Genomic DNA, 6,616 nt, shown 5'->3' with positions numbered 1-6,616 from the left:
AACCTCAGCCAGGCCTTCCCCTGTCCACAAGGCTTCAGCAAGTGGGATGGCTGCTGTGGGGTTAAGGATTGCTTCTGTGGAAGGAAGGTTGACATCACATGCTGGAGGGAAGAATGAAGTTGCTGGGGCACGCATGCAACCCTTTGAACTCACTACTGGTTTCCTGGGTGTGTGTGGATCTTGCTGGACTGTGCACTAGTACGTGCAAGCACACATCCTGGTAATACAGATGTTCCCACTTGCCAAGGAAATAAACTTAACCTCTGTAATACAAGGGGAACCTTGATGTTCTTTTATAGAGTTACTGAATAAAAGTACCACTCTAAACCTCCTTAAGCACTTACTGCTTCAGAGAATAGGTGGAGTGAATATTTGCGTTGAGTAAAGTAGCTTCTGTGAGGCAGTACCCCCTTGAATTGTTTTGGCCTTACAGTCTAAATCTGCTTCCCAGACCTATTCAATTGATAGTTTCAAGATGAAAAATAATTTTATATTTTTGGGTATTATCCCAATCTTTAGATGGAGGTTTTCTCCCCTAGAATGACACTTGTTCTTTTACAAACATGCATAATATTGATGCAATTCTTGGAAAAAGAAAAAAGCGTCCCTCTTTTGCCCCAGCAGAATTTTGATGTTCTAGGATTTTGCCCACACATCCCTTCTGTTTGAGAGTATCGAGGTCCATGCAAATATGCTCCGGTTGATCCCAGGATGGCACATGAAATCCATAAATGGGGCCTTAAGATTGCTTTTAATATCTTGAAAGCACTATTGGAACGTTTGTATGTGTAGTAAAACATAAATTAATTTGCATTCTGTTCCCCTCCCCCAATAGGCACTTTCTGGAATAGAAGGAAGATTAATTACAAGTGTGAGCTACTTCGAGAGAAAACAGAATAAAGACCCACGGAGTTCTTGCTGGCTGTAAGCCTTTACTGTAATAAACTTCATTGTAAGGCTTATTTTGGTGAATTTAGGTGCCAGAGAAGTTAATACACATCATGCAATAGAAGCAGGCACAAGGCCATTCTGTCAAGTAGGACAAAGATTTCATCAAAAACTACCAGATGTTAGAGAATGTATTTCCAATAGTAATTATTTTTACACTTGAACTGGCAGGGGTTTTTCTGCTGATTCTGTGACACAGTTTGATTATAATTATTTTCTGAAGAAAGACACTGCTTCCTACTAAGTCAGTTTTTACAGAAGTTTAAGGGGGTTTGAGGGTAGCTGATATGGGCTTAGTGAGGGAAGTACCACTGGCTTCCAAACTCAGCCACAGATCCCTGGTGCACCTATTGCTCCCTGTGCTGTTGTCCTCTGAACACCACAAATGTGAAACTGAATGAAAAAACCCACAATGTTTAGTATTTTAGATTGCGTTTATGGTTTTCTTCCTGTGTCTTTTTATTTTGTGAACTGTTTTCTCTCAGAAATGCTCAGAATTCTCTCAGAATTTCTCTCAGAAATGTTGACATGCACTTGCCAGCAAAGTGCATGTCAACAGTCTGAAAATTCATATTCCACTCCTGCAAGTAAATACATGTAGTGACAGGAGGCTGAGGACTTATTTGCAGTTGTGCCCTGCTCATGACCTTGCTGGAGATTGCTTGTGCGAGGGAGGAACAGTCATGGACTATGTACTGGGAGCAGCCAAGCAGATGTTCCACCCAAATAGCTGTTGCCAAGAAGCCACTTAATTATTGTGCATCAGAAGTAGCACTCTTAACGTTTTGACAGGCAAGAAGCTAATCTAATATCTTAGAAAAAAATAGGGGAGTGTTTATTATTATTTAGAATATAACTAAGCATCCTTTGGTAAGAATCTTTAGTCATTTTAAGGGTAACCTAGCTTTATGAACTACATCCAAGTTATGTGGTTATTACCATACTTAAGAGTAGTCTTAACTTTGTGAACTCTCTCAACTACTTCACTGCCCTCACTGGGGTGGGGACTCCTAGGCAACTTGGTGAAAAATGAATTGCTTTGTTATTTTTTTTAGAAACACATCAGTAGGGTGGCCACTAGAACAAGATGTTTAAAACTCTAAACAAAGACAATTGAGAAACTGTGAAATAAAGACAGTATTTCTTTTCTTACAGCATTGTTATAACATGCAGTGCAGCCAGGAAACCATTGAAGTGGAGCACCAAATTTAATTTTGTCCTTTTCTCATGCTTACTATGATAATGGCTTTCACAGGTGTTTTCAAGAAACTCTGGACTACCAGAATTGTTGTTGGAACACTCACTCTCCCCTGGTACTGAGTAGGAACCATAATTCTTTCAGTGTTACTTTTCACAGAATGACCAACTGAAAATGAAGGCAGAGGGAAAGACAAAAATACAAACAAACCAAAACCCTAACCCAAATAACCACTCTTCTACTTCACAGGATCAGTGATGGCTACTGGGCAAATTGCCTGGGGCCCATTGTGGACAATATGGCAAACATGTACTGGCTGAACGTGCAGCTAGAAATAAAACCAAACAAGGTTTTGGTGTACACGTGGAATGGGATGAGGAGTAATAGAGAAAATGGAAACAGCATGTGTCAGCTGGGTGGTGTTGCACATCACTCCTCCCTCTCATAAAATGAACTCCAAAGGTAAAAGGGCTCTGAGAAAGCTGTCAGAAATTACTGGGTATATGGGAAAATGCCATCATTAAAATATGACAGGAATGAAAAGTCTGAAATTACTTCCTTGGTTTAGGAAAGTAATGTGTGGGACATGATGGAAAGAAAGTAAAGTTGGGTTGTTTTGTATTCCACGTCACACAAAGTTCAGCTGAATTACAAAGTGGCACATTTGAAATGATTAAAAAAAAAATTTCCCCCCTTCCCACATTAAGAAATTAATTACCCCATACCACCAATGAAGTGATGAACTAGATTTAAAAAGGAAATGGACATTTGTATGGTTAAGAATGATAGCCAGTTACAGGTTTGTGCAGATGTACTTTGAAAGAGAATTTGGATGAGATGCCAGGCACCAGGGTCTGAAGCAAGCTGTGGCTCACTGTGAGGAGGCAGGCGGTCAGTCTGGGACTCCAATGAACCTGACACTGCTTACCCTCACAATGCTTGTGTGCTGGTTTACACCAGCCAGGACTGGAGGCAGGACACCCAAACCAGAGGCTGTGCTTGCTATTGTGAGTTAAATCTGACAGTGATCATCCTCTGGCATCTGGGCCAAGTGGATGCAGACTGTTCCTTACAATATCCCTTGATGCTCAGGCTCCAAAGCTGGGTTGCACACCATCTCCACTGGGAATAACTCAGTGGTAAGAAGCCAATGAAGAGATTGCTAGGGTGGCTCAGGGGAAACATTTGTAGGGCTCTTACTGTTTATAGGCATTCAGATTTCAACACGTGCTCAGACACATCAGTCGACTAGTACATCTGTAGCCAGAGAGACTTGAAGTGTGTCTGATAACAATGCTCCTCCACAAGAAAGATCCTATGTAACAGTATTTTTGCCAGCGTAGGCAATGGTTTCTGCTCTTTCATTCACATGCCTACTAATTCTTTGACACCACATCCACATTAAATGTCTGAGGAAGCTCCTCTCCACCCCAGTAATACTTTTACAGCAGCACTTTTTATCCATACAACATACAATGGGTTTGAAAGTCTTGTAACATGATACAGGATGCAAGGTGGTGATGATACAGCAAAAGAAAAACTGCTTGATGTTTAAATTGCAGACATCAAAGTCATGAAAGGGCATATGGCCAGCATTAAAATGTTTCTGAAGTGAGACGAAGCTGAGTGTAATCAGTCTGTTCTCTAGCCATCATTTGACTGTGAGGTAAACTGGCCCATTTCTCCTTGGGAAGGGTAGGAAACGCAGAAAAGCAGGAGCTGTGCCTGCTTCTGAAACCTTCACATTTGAGTATGGAAGCCATAGCTAAAAAGAACAAATAAATAAGAGAAGTGCAAAATAAGTTATTGTGCATGTGTACAAGTAAACAACCACACACTAAACAGGGTTTTCGTTAGAGCATTGTATATCAAATCATGCATCAAATCTTTTATTTTTCTAGTTTCATATATAGCCCTTAACTAACTGCACTTCCATCTTACCCTACTTTGTCAGAATCACAGAGCTAAAATAACCTTTCTGCCTGTGTAAGTTTTGGATTAAGCATACCTCCCCAAATGTATCTGGAGAGGTTTGTCATAGCTTCATGAATCCCTGAATTAGCAGAGGAAAACATTCCCAACCTGTGCCAGAATGAAAACCAGGCTTTTAAGAAATAAAGCAAGTGATTCATTCTTCCAGATAATTCCTACAGAGCACATTCTCATTAAAAATGATACAGTGACAAACTAATGATTATTATTTTGGTTGCTCCTCCTCTCGTGATGGTACCTAGTTAGAAGTGACAGCTGAAAAGGAAAAGTACATTATGATTTTTTGAATATATTTAGACGCTAATAGATGTAGGTTTCTATTTATATATGTGCATGGTCTTCAAATGTATATATAAAGAACCAATACTGGGCTGTACTGAGAAGAAAATGAAGCCATACATGTCTTCTGCTATTCTTGTAGGAATTGTTTTCTGAAATAATTAAGTATAATACAAAGAAAATATAGCAAGAAATTAATTCACTGTTACTTGCCATTTTATTTAAAAAAAATCAGAACAATGATCTGAAAAAAACCTTAAAACAACTCAACCCCCTAACACTTAAAGCAACAGAAAAAAGCATTGAAAATGAGTAGTTTGGAACAAATATCTACTAATGGATAACATGATTTAAGGCTAGGCTGCTGTGCTGCTGTTATAGATGTATAATTCAGCACTTACTGAGCTGTATAGTATCAGGCCAGACAATACATCTTCTAAACCTTGGCTGAATCAAAAGGTAGGCCATTATCTGTCTCGTTCTCAGCACGGCAGTCATCCAACCAGACTCTAGGTACAGCCCATGGACTGAGGACCCAATGGGGCTGCTGTTGCTTGGCAGCATGCTGGTAAGTAACCAGGCACGCTTTGTTCCCTTTTATGTAAGGCCTATTACAAAGTAAGTCAATAATATATGAGTGGCCAAGAGTTCAAGGATGCATCTCATGGTCAGGTGATACACTCCTGTATGAAGGGTTATTCTTTTAAAACCTCAAATGCATGAGATTAAAACTGACATTCTGTGCTTCAGAAAACCCCAGAAAACAAACACCAAGATAACCAAACAGTGAGGAGAAAAAAATAGCTTTTTGACCCAACTGAAGTGATAAAATCTACTGAAATAATTCAGGAAATTGAAAGCTTTGGTTATCTTTTTTTTTTTTAGAAAACAGCTGTAAATGAACAAGTAAAAACCATAGAATGGTTTGGGTTGGACAGGACCTTAAAGATTACCTAGTTCCATCCCCCTGCCACAGGCAGGGACACCTTCTACAAAATGTAGGGGAACATTTTACTACACTTCTTTTATTGCAGGGTTTTATGATCTTTCTTCTTGTTCCCCCTCCAAACAAATTAGTGAATCAAATAATTTTGTATACATCTGAACTAATACCAACTGGACTAGTAAACTAAAATAGTTGAAGAGGATGCTTCAGTGCACAGATTAACTAGAGATGGTGTTTCAGAAGAAAGTTGTTAGTACTGTTCCAAGATAACCTAATGATTCCTGGGCAATCTTTTCCCTATTTCTCAAGGGTTAATTCCAGAATCTGCAAGCTTAGCTCCTTCGAAGAAGACTTGCCAACAATCTTTTTGTTTGCATTTCCTCAGTGTTTTAAACAACTGCCTTTTCAGTTAAATTGTCTTCACAGGTTGGTATTATTTAACACCCATTCTTGGTTTCCTTTGGCTTTGTCATTGACTTTTAGGAGCTGGACCATCCCAGTGCTTGGAATGATGTTGTTAAGAAAACACCAGCTACATGTTTATGAAATATAATACTATGACACATTTGGGCTACAGATGCGTACAAAATTCACCGTGAACATGAAGAGGTCTGAGTTCATCTCATGTGACAAGTGGAATGCAGACGCTTTTCCTCTTACCATGCACAGTAAAAACTGCAAGGCACTCTTAGCACTAACCTAAATGGAAGGCATGGAACAACCCTGAAAACTGCAGGAGCACACAGACCTTACTTTAGCTTTCCAGGTTAAAACCAGATATGCAGATTTGAAAGTATTAATACAATTTTGGTAAGACTTTAAATATCAGAGCTCAAGTTAGACTCAGCTTTGCTATGTTATTTGTCTTTTTAAAGGCAAATTTAAATAGTGGGTTGTTTGCTTTTTCTTTGGTTGGTTGGTTGTCGTGTTTTTGGTTTTTGGTGGGGTTTTTTTTCATACTTGTTTTTCACAAGACTTGGAAAACAAAGGTTTTACATGTAGACGGAGCCAACATTTATGAGATGGAGTTTGAGATCTGTAACCATCATATATGCTATGCTCACATGAAAAGAAAGGTAAAGCTTGATATACAGATCTCATGCAAATAATCCTGTCATGTATCTGAAATCACTAGCAGTTATCAGGCTGGTTTTTAAGGAAGTAGACATTTGGAGCAATTACTCTGAGCTTTTAGTCACCCAGAGAAGATTGGCCACTATAAGAGAAGAACTATCCATCTTTTTAGAACGTGT

Source organism: Neopsephotus bourkii, unplaced genomic scaffold, assembly GCF_033783945.1.
Source record: "Neopsephotus bourkii isolate Nb327-2 ecotype Australia unplaced genomic scaffold, CSIRO-AGI_Nbou_v1 NB_1234, whole genome shotgun sequence".
Taxonomy (NCBI): Eukaryota; Metazoa; Chordata; class Aves; order Psittaciformes; family Psittacidae; genus Neopsephotus; species Neopsephotus bourkii.
This window is presented reverse-complemented; position numbering follows the sequence as displayed.